We start from the raw sequence: 14,060 nt of genomic DNA, 5'->3' as shown, positions 1-14,060 counted from the left end.
CATGTAGGGGAGTGTTTTATTTTTAGGTAACACCTTGAAATCCACTCCCTTTTGGTTAACTTTCCAGCATGCATCTCTCATCTGCTACTCCTCTGCCTAACCACAATTCATTTATAGCAGTGGTTCCCAATCTTTTCTCAAGCTCCAGGGACCTCTTCTCGCCACCCCCAGCTGGCAGCTGCAGGAGGGAAAGGGAGGGGCAGAGGAGCCAACACATTGTTCACACAGGAGGGGAGGAGGGAAGAGAGGGAGATTGAACTCTGATTGGTTGCTCCACCCATGGAGGAGAGGCAGCAGTGAGGCAGACAGCCAATCAGAAGGTGGATTCCCCCCCCTTGCTCTCACATGTTCTTTTTAAAAAAACCAGTGTGCTGTGGCACACAGACTGGGAAATGCTGGTTTATAGGACTGTACCAAATCCAAGATAACTGTGGTCTCTACATTACACACCATAGCCTCCCAGAACATCACGAACACAGCAGGGAGAGGAGCCAGATCCCCCTCCTCCAAAAGCATAGGCCCCTATCACTTTTACAGGAGGAGAATGACCATCAGCTGTTAGCAGTCTAGGGCCTATGCCATACAGTTGAATAAGTCTGATTCCATCCACCTGAGGACAGGTACATATGCATACCATTTTACTGCACTACTGAACTTACAAGAGAAATAATGAACAGGTGGTGTTTGAGGGAGAGCTTCCAAGAAATCAATATAATAAGACAGTTCAATTGATTAGAACTCAAAGAGCACATCGGGGACCTTGTGTTAATTTTGTATCTGTAAACAGAAATGCACACCTTGTAAAGAGCACCCTCTACATGACAGAAGTGCTAGTAGGTGCTATATGTGGTCGTGGGAAGGTGTATCTAGCTGCTATTCTTCTGCTGAAGTTCCCAGCTGCTTAATTGTCATGTCTCTGAAGAACTTCATTGCTAGTTTCTATGACAATCTATTTAGTTGTGCTAAATTCAAGGACAATTCAAGCATGACGAGTTTGGTGGGGCTCACTTCCAGCTCCCTCTTCACAAACTGACCACCATGCTCTGCACTAATTAGCTATAGAGAGACAAAGAACTGCATGGGACATGGAGACTGAACTACCCCAGTTGCTCCTAGACGAAGTTGTGCCTTTATCTACCAGATCAAGGTTGCAACCTGCTGGCAGGGCAGTGTGTGTGAAGCTTGCTCAGCTTTGCTTGTCTCATAAAGAGAGAATTTCAGTCACCCAGGCTGTGAAGCAAATGCTTTCACCAGTGCTAAATCCACACAATTAATTTAAAGCTGAAATTTGTGGTTCTGGGTAAATTAGTTGTAAAAATGCAAATTAGTGCATCATATAATTGGCATAAAATGTCACGCATTGCACTGCACAAAACTGGGCAGCTATGCCGGCTCTGAATTTTGTCTGCTTTTCAGTATGGTCTATGGACAACATTGCCTCCCACCTGTGTATGGCACAGCATCAGGCACTCTGGGTCTGAGTTCCTTCAGCTGAGCCAGGGGCTAGCTGGCTCAGCCCTCAGGCTGGTTAAAGATCCCAGCTGGGCTGCAGCAGAATCACATGATTGGCTGCAAGGAGACTAGGACTGCATTTAAGCTAAGCAGCAGCAAGAATTTAACACTTAGGCCTGCAGCTGCACTTGATCCTCTCCCGGCCTTGTTCCCATTCTAGGCCTGCTCCTTGATGCTGTTTCTGGTGTATGACTACCACTGCTCTGACTGCTAGGCATGAGTCATACCTACACCCTGGTCTGCAACACAGGGTCACTTGCCTGCCACATGCTGCATCCACCTGCATGCAGCTGAGGCACAGCCCCCTCTCTCCTGCATGCAGCTGGGTTATATGCTACCTTTCCCCACTGATGTGGCATCAGGGTGCCTGCCAACCATGAGGCAGTTGCAACCAGCCTTGCTCTCTGTCTGTGCAGAGCTGGCAAATGTCCATAATACCTAGCTGAAGCTGGTAAGCATTAGCAGGTAACACCCAGGGTTGACTGACTACAGTCAGCATATACAGTATAATGCTTCCAGCCTGAGGCATATGTTGACTTTCTAATTTGGCTTTTTGTTTTGAACAGATGTCGTGAGAGTGAAAAAATTAGCAACAATTAGTCACTTTTTTTTTTTTTTTGGCCACAAACAGTATTGTGCTGGAGCTGCAGGAATAAGTAACAGACCGGGGTGTGACTTCCGAAACATTTTCCATGAGATGTCAAAGGTAAATGGTCACTTATTGAATGCAACTTTCCCATGATGCTCACAGTGCTTCAGAACGGAACTGAGTCTTTCCTTGCCAGTGCATATGGCTAGTCTGGCATGCCTGGTATAGGGATAGACAGTCTCTTTCTCTCTTTGTCCTGCTCTACATTATCCTGATCATCAGTTGCTCTTAGTTAAGGCTAATGGGCCCTATTCCTTTCCCAGAATAGCTAGTATTGTCCCACTCTGCCCTTCCCCAGTCCAATGGATTTTAAGGGGGTACATAGAATGTCCTCACCCTCAACACTGTTTTTTTCCCTCCACAAATCTTTCCACGTAGCTTTCAAATGTAGGCAGATGGGGACTAGAGCATGGAAGAAATTTTAGGATTGAGCAAGAGAAACATGGGTTGTAGGAAAGCACTCCTCTCATTTTTGGGCTCACCCCCCAAAACATCTAAAATTCTCTAGGCTCACTTTACTGTAGTACAAGTAAAAATTGTAGATGTAACCTAGCAGGGGATTAGGAAGGTTGAATAAGCGGTGGTGTATTTATGTAGGGAAATATGTAAGAAAAAAGGAAAACATTGACTGAGATTAGTCTTTTAAAATTCTTTGTGACTAGTCTATGTAATGTTAAACTGTTTTAAGCGGCACAAATGCAAAGGATTCTTGAACACTCAAAACAGACACCTTCAGCTGGCAAAGACTAGGGAAAAGGTGGCTGGCTGAAAAAAGACCAGAAGTGCTCCTCTATTATCAAATTGTATAATGCTAGTGCTCAGAGGCTCCAAACAGGATTGGAACTACATTATGCTGGGTAAGTGGGCACAAATAATAGTTTTTTGGGGGGAGAAGAACATGTAAATATATACATATATTGCACAGTTTTGAGGGGGCATGAGGGACAAGTGTCAAGATGTATGCTCAAAAATGAACACATGCAACTTTTACTATGGACCTTTCCCTATTCACCTAAGGGTCAATGCATTCAGGCTTCTGTAGAACCAACAGGGGAAACAGATTCCAGGCAAGGGCCCTGCGCTGAGAACACCCTGTCCTCAGACACTTGAATAGAGGCAGCTTTAACTTCCATGAATCTTATCTACTATGGTGATACAGGGAATGAGAGGAAGGAGGCACACCATGTAGGGCTTTGTAAATCACAGGCAACACGCTGAGTTGCAGCTAGAAGTGAATAAGGAGCCAAAGCAATTGCTGGAGAGCTGGTGTAATGTGCTCCCTGTAGGAAACACCATTACTCAGGGATGTGAGTTTGTTCTGCATGAGCTGTAGTTTCCAAGTATGTGACAATAATACAGTCCAGTTATTAACCCAAGATTTGGGACATGTGAGATGTGAAAATTTTTCCAGGCTTCCTGAACATTATATTTCTCTAGGTGTTCTCTCTCTAGGTAACTCTTTGCTAGAACAAACTCTTCTATAGTGAAGGTCACTTAAATTGTTTATACTACTCCAAATGATTGTTTTTTTTACTTGTGCGGGATCATTCATTAGAACAGGAGGCTGATGTTTGGTCTACTGACCTTTGGCACAAATTGACTATCTCAGTAACCTCAGCTCCAGGAAACTGACTTTTGGTGTTTGTTTGCTAAATGCTGAATTCAGTGGATCCCAATCTTGAGGCACATGAATCAATGACAGCTGTGCCTCTTACTTTAGAAAGAAAGAACCAAACACTGATAATTTTAACCGTTATTCTGGCCCCCTTTAATCCAAAGGGCTTCAAAAGTTCAATACAAACCCCACAGTGCCTATGAAATCAAGCCATACATAAGATGGAGGCCAGAAGCTAACTGGGGCACAAGCACGACATTGGCAAAAAGTATCATTGGATCTTTAATGCTCATGCAAAACTTTATGGCCTGATTTTCAGTGTCTTAGTGACTCTACTTGAATGGAGCACTATTTATCTATGTAGAAAAGATGAAGCAATGAGAGAACCATGCTGGATTTGAACCCATAGCTTTAGGGAGTCTTGATGCTTCGCTTAGCAGGCCATCTCCTTAACACCATATTGAAAAAGGAGTCCTGGAAATCAACCATTTCATCTTCTCTTACTGTAAAAGAGAAGTAAAAGGGGTCACATTCCTCTCGCGTTGAACACCGTTAGGAGAACTGACAGAGACCACACATGTTTAGGAAAACCCAGGATTTTTTTTTTCAGAGCCTCAGGATAGAGGTCAAAGGCCTGGAGGGACAAAGATTTTGAGTGTGCCCATGCCCCTGAAATGAAAAACTAAACACTTACTCTTCTTAAACATGCCTGGTCTTTTTGGACTCTGTTATCCTGCTTTATGGAATAAAGTGATCACCCAATAGAGTCAGGGAAAAAATCCTTCCTCTCCAGAACACTGCATTGCATATTTGGACTACTGCATTATGGAAGGGGTTACTCCTTCCTGTGAAGCATCAAGTACGGGTTATTACCTGAGACAGAATACTGGACCATTGGTCTGTTCTGGTATAGTAATTTCTGTGTTTCCATTCCTGCTGTTCACCAAGGGTTTAAGTTCTTTTAGATATTCAGAGAGACTAAAGGAGAATTTGTGGCTAATTTCTCTGAAACTAATAGCCTCCCTCCCATCCTCCTTGCATTTAAATATCAAAATTGAAATCTATATGCCAGGAAGGCAAGTTGCCTCCTCAGGAAGGACAGAGCCAATATGCCCATAAGCACATATTATACAGAAAACAAACGACTCCGTTGTCAAAGTAAAGACCAATTTCTCTCTGCATCTACCCCTTTCAGCCCAAAGTACAGTTGGCCAGCAACAAGATTAGAACTTCGCAATGTTTTAAAAGCCTGTTTTCTCCAGAGAGGTGCCTTGAATTTAAAAACTCCAGGTTTCACATAGCGACTGTTTAATTTTTAAAGTGTTAACCACAATTTACTCCAACTGCCGTTTTATACCGGCACATTTGTTGTTTGTTACTAAGGCAGCTAGTCCATAGTTACAATTTTGGTTCCCATGGTGACTGCATTGCCACCCGAGTCTGAGATGATAAAATTGCTATGTTGACAGATTCTGATTGACTGTTGATACTGGTTGGCAGCAAAAGGGAAGCCTTCCCAATAGGTTAACATGTATATTTTCAGGAAGAAAACAAGGGAACGCAAATTAGTTTTTGATGCAGTTAAATTTTAGTAGCTGCAGAAATGAGAATTCAGATGAAAACAACTGGCAGCCCACAGGCAGGGAGTGGTGGGCCTGTATTTCCATGGGGCCACCTAGATGGCTGCCTTGAACTGATATCTCAGATGGAGCAGAAGGCAGGGAGTTACCTTTCTAAATAGCTGCCTGCTCATGCTCTTGCCGGGACGTATATCTAAGATGTGAATTCAGCTGTATTTGTACAGGAAACCCTATCACTTCTATGGCGGGTCCAACAGTATTGTATTGAACCAGCTACAGGTCATCACTGAGCATTGTGTTAACCCCCCTGCTCAACATCCAGCCAGTAGAGGACTCTGTTACATCCACTGCACAGGGAAAGAAAGTACATCTAGAGGTCAGTGGGGAGCTGGTTCAGGGAGGAGTTGGAGGTTGTGTGAGAGCAGGAGCCGCTGGCTGGAGCCATTAGCTTTGGAGCTGGCCATGGGGGAAAGGTTGCCCAGTGGGTGAGCAGCCTGTGAGCGGGGATAGGGAGGCTGAAAACTAGATGGGGTGCATCCTGTTGTAGGCAATGAGCCAGCAGCAGCGGGCAGACCCAGGGTTGCAATTTGCTGGCAGGCGGATAGTGTGGAAGGGCTGCACTAGGATGATGTTACCTTCATACCTCTGGACTGGACTCCCTGCTGAGGTGGTTTTTTGTGGTGGTTGTGGCCATCACACAAGTGTGTCTAGGATCTTTGCAGTGCTTATTTCTGGCAGCCCTCCTAAAGGGATCCCCTTTGTTGTTCAAAGTGTGTGAGTGTGTTTGGGAACCCACCAAGGGCTGGAATCCAAAGAACCTAGTGCCTGAAGCGCTTGCCTCCAAGCTTGTGGTTCACCCGATATACTATCAAATCTCTAGGGCAGTGGCTCTCAATCTTTCCAGATTACCAGACCCCTTTCAGGAGTCTGATTTGTCTTGTGTACCCCAAGTTTCACCACACTTAAAATCTACTTGCTTACAAAACCAGACATAAAAATACCACAGTGTCACAGCACATTATTACTGCAAAATTGCTTACTTTCTCATTTTTACCATATCATTATAAATTAAATCAATTGGAATATAAATATTGTACTTACATTTCAGTGTACAGTATATAGAGCAGTATAAACAAGTCATTGTGTGTATGAAATTTTAGTTTGTACTGACTTCGCTAGTGCTTCTTATGTAACCTGTTGTAAAACTAGACAAAGATCTAGCTGAGTTGATGTATCCTCTGGAAGACCTCTGCATACCCCCAGGGACATGCATATCCCTGGTTGAGAATCACTGCTGTAGGGGACTGGTGCAGTACAGCACTCTCAGTAACTCCCTGCCGTGGAGTTGGTTAGGGCACTAGCTCAACCACTTAGATCTCAATCCCATCCCCTTCCCCGGCCTAGACGTTCCCTGCTATCTAAGTGAAACCTTACAAACTTGCCTTTATAAAGATGTTATGGTAATGGTCCTGGATCCTGAGCATAAGCACCGGTGATGTGGCTCATTAATGGAGAAAGCTGTAGTATGTTTTCCTAAAAGTAGGCTCCAAATTTTGGCATGGCTTTTTGTTTCCTGGAGAACCTTGTACCCCAACTGATTTAATGGTCCCCTCTCAGGTCCTGTAATACCCTGCAGGGCATCCCTTCCCCAATTCTCTGGGGATCTAATACAGCATCCATCTGGCTTTTGATTGCATGGATGGGAATTCACTACATCTCCTGCAGCCATGAGGGCTGGGCTGGCTTCAGAACCAAACACAGTGGGCCCCATGCAATCTAATGAGTAGTTTCAGCACATAAGGCCTCATTCAGTTTCCATGGTACTTCCAGGGACTTCTGGCTACAATGGGGGGACTTAAGGGGTGACACGAGGCTTTCTTTCACCTGTGCCACAGTGGAGCAGTGTTGTACCCTCATGAAAAGTTTTTGCGACCCAGGCCCATGAGATTCTACCTGGCTTGGGCTTTGCTGAGAATTTTGGCTGGGCAGAAAGACAATGGTTTGAGCGGTCAGAAGCTGCTTTTCCTCCCTGATGAAGAGTGAAAGGTTGGAAATATGGGGACAATTAGGGCAGGAAGAGGATGGAGGGAAAAAGAAAGAAAAGGGAGTTCAGAAAAGGTGTGTGTGTTGTGGGGGGGAATGAGGGGAGGGGGAATAAAAGAAAGATGGCAGATGCAAGGAAGGTTGTTGATGAAGTGGGACTGACAGATGTGTGGGTATCCCTTCACATTTCTTTTATTTGCATAACAGCCCTGGGCTATCATTCGGGAATTTACACAAAGCCGATCCCCTTTCTCAATAGCATCCCTAGAGCAGCAGTTCCCAAACTTCCCCCTGCACGAGCCCATTTTCAGTTGTGTTGCTTCCCGTGACCCCAGACAGTCGGGAGAACAGCATTTTAAAATGGCATCTTTTGCATGGCGCGAGGTCTGTGCACCGTAGGTGTGAGGTCACACCATGCAGGGGATGCCATTTTATAAAATAGCTTCCTCTGCACACTCGCGATTGTTGCAACCCCATCCATTGACAGAGTGACCTCTGGGGAACCACTGCCTAGAGCTTGGAAATGACCATATTTCCAGCCTCATTGTTCCTTGAAGGTAGACAGGTTTGATTATTGTTCTATTTTCTTTTTTTGGTAAATGCCACGGTGCTTTACTGCCTGCCGCTTCCAATCTCCTCTTAACCTCCCTGCAATCTCTTTGGCAGTGACTGTAATTTACTGTGAATTAACTCAGTCGCCGGGGAGCGCCTAATGGCCGTTCTACAGGTTCACAGATTATCTTAAGCAACTGATATTTAATGCAGAAAGAGGGAGAACTTCTAAAAGGTTTTAGTAAATGTCATGAAAAGTCTATTCTAGATCTCAGAGTTTTTTATCCAGTGCTGCGTTGACACAGCATGGCTTTCCTGGATCCGGATGAATGCCAGGCTAGACCTATAGTGAATTCTGGAAAGCATGGGAAGCGTTTAAAGGGAACAGAGAGATACAAGTGTGTGAGAAAGGAGGGCACCTGCCACTTCCCCTTTTACATAGCGTGGCAATACAAAAAGAGATGTTTATAATCCTCTGGGGCTTTAGCTACACAAAGATGCCTTGCTGTTCTTTATCTCTCTTGTGTTACTTAACGGCTGGCTCACGGTAATCTGGGTTCACACAAACCCAGATTACAACAGATTAAAAAAAAAAATGAAGCTCTGCATTGTTCTGCGCAGGAGGAGGACGATGACTTGGGTTACAGGATGAAACTGTGGCCTTGCCTGGAACTGCCCGGGCTGTTGGGTTTTATTTCTAAATCTCTTTACTCTGCTTAAACCTTTGGCCCTTAATCCTTTTGGAATCAGAACTGAAAAAAAGAGGCAAAATGTGGCCTTTTCATTGCAGTGCCTGTGATCAGCGTGCAGAGCCTGGTAAAATCCTCTTGTGTTAGGCTTCTGCAAGTTTTTCTATCCTTGTGGCCCTTCTTGCAGAATCAGGGCTGTTCAATTCAATACACTTGGTATTCAGCTTTTTTCTATGCTGTGTTGTTTTTTATTTCAGTTATCCGGAAATTGCTCACTTGGCATGTCTTGGGGGCCTGGTGGGAAGGCTGGAAGGTTTGAACATTAAGCTCCTAAGAAGGGGTCCTTTTCTCATTGCTGTGTATATCTAAAGATGCGTGGGAGAGAATGGAGAGGGGGGAGCAGGCTGGGGTTTTGCCTCATTGCTTTGCCACCCATCACGCTCTCTCCTCCCTGTTAGTAAGGAACAGTTACTTTCATGGTGCCAAACCATAACCTGGTCTCGTCAACAGCGGCACTGCTCCACAGACTCAGCTCTGGTGCTTTGTATGTCCTTTGAACAGGCCAAGCAGGTCGGCTTTTGATCCCAAGCTTATTTAAGTGACAGGATGATTGTAGGTGGCCTGATCTCCCCAGAGGACTCCCTCCTGCTGCTGTGATCAGGAGCTTCACCTCGCACAACCAAACAGAAGCCAAGTCCCCAGATGACACCACAGGTGATGTTTACCGCTGCTCACTTCGACTTGTCACTGTTCTGTGTGGGCTGGCAAGAGCTGGCTGGGTTGCCTTACCATGGCTAGACCCACCCGGTGAGGGACAGAAGCCTGAAGACAGCAAAGACCTGATATCTGTCCTGCCGTCTGAGTTACAATGGGATGACTCTGAGCCCATCGAGGTTAACAGCTGCTTAGGGTGCTCAGCACATCTGACAATCAGACCGCTGTCTTAGGGGCCTGCGTTCATCTAGGCACTAAGTGTAGGAAATGATGGTCTAAATGACTTGGTGGGCTGTGACTGGAACCCAGGATGTGCCTCTGGGCCATGCCAGCTCATACTGATGCCACCTTCCTCGTGAAAACAAAGCTTGCATTCACCTCTGGCTGGGACCTTGTCTAATCTCATCCATTGTGGGACAAGTGGCCCTGCAGAGGTCAGAGTCAAAATGGAGGCCCTAGCCATTCGTGGGAATTAGAGACCCGTTGGCAAATATTCACAAGAGGCGGAGTTTTAGCTTGGGAGTCCTGGCTAATTTAGAACTTGGGTAATTACATGCGGCCTATCACAATTCTTCCTTCTATTTCAAATGAATGACAGGATTCTTCTTCATCATCCACCCTAACCTATGTAATGTTGCTGTTAAACAGCTGTCGTGTGTCCCTCCAGAGGTGGCTGCATTTCTTTCTCAGTGCAGTGATTCCTACAGGTGAGTTAGTAAAACACTTTGGCATCCTTTGGGATGAAAGGCACTCAAGAAATGTATGATACTACAGTTGGTATGGAGGGAAGCCTCAACTAGGGTACAATCCTGCAGTTCAAAGCTCACCTAGAGGCTTCTGAACTTTTGCACCAGGAATCTCTGCATGCAAGACATCATCCATCTCCTTTTTGACATTGGAAGTCAGGCCAGGATTTAATGGGTTGAAACACAACTCCTGCTCTCCAGCATCAGCTATTCAGTGCCTGTTACAAGCCTTGAGCCACACTTCGGGAAAGCATGGGCTTTCACTGCCTTTTCTTCCTGATCAGACATGCTCAGTGACCTTCAGGCAGTATAATGATACCATTTCAGGCCTCTGTCCCCCTCCCACTCAGCCATTCTGCTCTGCTCTCAGGTACAAAACACATACAATATAAATATTTGTTACGTTCCATGGGGGATATCATATTTGCAGTGGGCCAGGTTCTGAGTTCCCCCCAAGGGTTGACTGGATTACCCATTGATTAATAGTACAACTTGTGGTCTTCTCGCTCCTTGCGAGCAGAAACCTGAGCCCAAGTCTTGTAAGAGAGATTTGGGATATTTGCTATGTTGAAATAGCAGCACACCACTGCGGACATTAATCATAATTCTTGTAAAAAATAACAAGATAGCAAAATTATCAGAAATATCAAGGAGCTGATTTAATTAGGGGGAGTACACGTGCTGCAAATGCTTCTTAACATTCTCCATGTCTCAATTAGATGGTTGGAATTCTCTTTGTTCTTGCTTTTGAAAAGCCTGAAACTCTGCAGGTTTGATCAATGGCAAGGGACAGAGAGGAAATGAGCAGGAGACGAAAGGGCTGACTGTTTCTAGAGGCTGTCACAGTAATTTATGGCTATGGCTGATAAAAGTTTTCGCTAGTCAGGTATGACTTGGGAAATAGCAAAAGCAAAGTGGCAGCTCTGATGACTGGAAGGAGGTTTCCCAAACTGGAGGCGAACTCAGCTAGAAAAAAAGCAACCTGGATAATGGGTGTCCATCCTCAGCTCTTTGCCCAGGGGGCCTTTCAAGAGTGAAGTCTGGATGGCTGACCTCACTGGTTCATCCCTTGTGACCCTTCCAGGTTCTTGAACAATTAGAATAGGGCCAGTGGCACAGTGTTTTGGTGTCAGGACTACTTCAGATAGAGAACAAAGATCTGCTGCTTGGGCACATAGGCCCAGGGACCAGGAGATACTTGTAGCCAATGCCAGTTGGGAAGGGAAGAAGCTATAGGAGAGAAGACAGACTATTTATTTGCCAACATTTCTGTGGTGATCGTTCCTGTAGCATCAGAGTGCTCTATGATGTGTGTAGTAGCAGCCATGTCCCCTTGGGCTGTGCTCGCCTCACACCACACATACCAAGCAGAATTAGTTCGCATCAGCACTTGGATGGGAGACCGCTAAGATCTAGGTGCTGCAGGAAGTGGTGGTGATAATTCAGTCTGCGTGAAGCATGTTCTTCCCTTTGAATCGCTAGTAAACTAATGTCTCCGCATGATGCTGTGCTGTTAAAGGTATCATTTCCTGTATGAGAGAAAAAACACTGACCTCTTCAGTTCATTAAAGATCCCAAAGCACTTCTCCCAAGAGTTAAGGATATTGGTATTCTGGTCTAATTCTAACTCAGGCAGTTCATTCTGCTACTTACATTCTTCCGCTAGTTTCATTCTTCATTTCTGATCTTCAGCTGCTGCATAGCTGTTGAACAGCTGCTACATCTAATCCCCATCCCTAGAGATGACTGTATGATGTGGGAAAGGATTTCTGTGTATTGTTTATGAAATGCTTTTGGGATCCTTTGAGACCAGGGGGCCTATGGAAAGCAAATAATATCAGCTGGCGCTGATAAACAGCTTTCCTGAGCAGGAGCCTGAAGCCCCTCTGTCAGTTTATTTGGGACAGGGAGACAGTTTGTATGGGTTCATATCCCATTACCTAGATAGTGTAATTTACAAACCCCTTTCCTTCCTCACTGCTTGCAATCAGTGTCCACCCAGGATGATGACTCGACACAGAGGAGACAACCAGAAAGGAGTGTCCCTGCTAGCCCTGTGTTGTCCTGCATTGCACTGCAGCTGAGATTCTAACTGAGGCCCTCATGGGCCAAAGGCAACAGCAGTTCTACAAGAAGAGCCAAAGGGGAGCATCCCGCTGAAGTCCTCCCAAGCCATCAGGAGCTGAGCAGTGCTGGCTTGGCTGGGAATCATGTGGCAGACCTTCCTTCCACCATTGTTAGAGGACACCCCACTCCCATCTCCTTTCTCTCCTTTCCCTCACTACTGAGCGGAGTCCTAAGCTGCAGAAAGTCACTTGTGTAGCTTCTGGAACTTCGCACAGAGCTGCCACATCTCATACTTAATTTCTTTCCTAGAGCTACAGGTGAGAGATGATTTAGTTAATTATGAGTTAATGAGTTAATTAATTAATTAGTTAATGAGTTAATTAGTAAATTACTACTTTGCTGACCCACTTGGGTCCCAGCTGCTTTTGATTCTGATAAAGAAGCTGGTGAGCGGAGCATTGGAGACACCAGTGAGACGGATGGTAGGGTGGAGAGTGGTCAGTACAAGTGTTCAGTAATGGGCTAAGTAAACTTATCCCTCCTGTGCTTCTCTTCCTATTTCTCACATTAATCTTTTGAAAGGTCTCCTACCATTGCATCTGAGACCATTTACTGGTGGTGTCTCCGAGAAGGTCATTTCAATACAGCGGGCACGGACCACAGTCTTTGTACTCTGCTCAGCATTAATATATCTGGGTTGGTATTTTGAGGATCCATCCCTGCCCCTCAAAAATTAGACAACGGGTGACAAACTGCTTCTGATCCATATTTCTTTTATTGTGAGAGGCCACAGAGAGGGGCAATTGACAGGCAAAGGAGGAGAGATCTGTGTTCTGGAGGCTACAGAATTGTTCTGTGTGCCACATAGGCAGCTCTGTAACAGAACAGGGGCTTGTTCTGTGACACTGTGTGAATCCACTACCTAGTCCTGCAAACACCAAAGTTGTATCTATTGATTTGTCCCTGCACATGTAAAAGGGGCTGTCAGAGAAGAGCGCTGCCCAAGGCAGCCAAGAGGTGATAGAAAGTTGTACAGTGCACTTGCAAACAACGTAATGGTATCACCATTCCTGACAGGTTGGATGTTCCGTTTGGTGCCTTGGACGCCTGTCAGGAGCCTAACTAAGAAGCAAAACCACACCACTGCTCGCAGCCTTGCTCCTCTTGTAGCACATGCTTCTGCAGTAAAATAAACAAACACATAAGTAACTGGCTTCCCCAAATTATCCAAACTGAGTCGACGTTTGAGCTGACACAGTTAATACATAAATCCCTAATGTGACCAACTGCTACAGATGGCTGTACCAAGTAATTACTTGACATATTTGCTTACACTGTCTATGAAACTGATTATCTTATGCTGGAAGGATAACTCTAAATGATCAATAATCCACTGAATCTTTGTGCTACTTCCTACAAATTCAAAAAGATTTTCTAAAAAACCAGGCTATAAATATACCGTATATCTGGAGTCAATAGCCACGTGATACCTTTAGGGCATGACGCTGTGGAATTTAGCACACACCTAGAACCACAACACCGGCCCACCCGTCCCTCTCCCTGTGACTTATTCTAACATGCCAAATCCCTGAGCAGCTTCAATCAGCCACCGTTTTTGTGGTATTTTTAAAATCAACCTGCCAGAGTAATATTTCATTCTTTCCCCCTCCCCGCCCCCCAGGTGGAATTTTTCCTTCCCCTCTCTTTTAAATTACCCCTACTCGAGGCCTTGGATGGATTAGAATAGGGCCAGACCAGTAACTGGTGTCCTGTATATAATAATGTCATGAGATTGATTCTCATTTACACCAAGGTCCCTTTACACACTTTGACAGTGTAAAGGGGCCTTAAGAGTCACATCAAGTACTCCTATTTAAAGGCTCCTTTACTTTT

General features: G+C 45.2%; 1 long non-coding RNA gene across 1 annotated transcript; it reads left to right on the top strand.

Moving 5' to 3' along the window:
* Nucleotides 1–466: 466 nt before the first annotated feature.
* On the top strand, nucleotides 467–13,467 carry LOC137164469 (uncharacterized). The gene is made up of 3 exons (XR_010923042.1): nucleotides 467–1,963; nucleotides 2,144–2,218; nucleotides 13,245–13,467. It is a non-coding gene; the product is annotated as an uncharacterized lncRNA (long non-coding RNA).
* Nucleotides 13,468–14,060: the final 593 nt, after the last annotated feature.

This window comes from Emydura macquarii, unplaced genomic scaffold (genome assembly GCF_026122565.2).
Source record: "Emydura macquarii macquarii isolate MOO-44397 ecotype Brisbane River unplaced genomic scaffold, CSIRO-AGI_Emac_v2 contig_2676, whole genome shotgun sequence".
NCBI classification, from domain to species: Eukaryota; Metazoa; Chordata; order Testudines; family Chelidae; genus Emydura; species Emydura macquarii.
The sequence above is the reverse complement of the archived record's forward strand: the minus strand, read 5'-3'. Positions and strand labels throughout refer to the sequence as shown.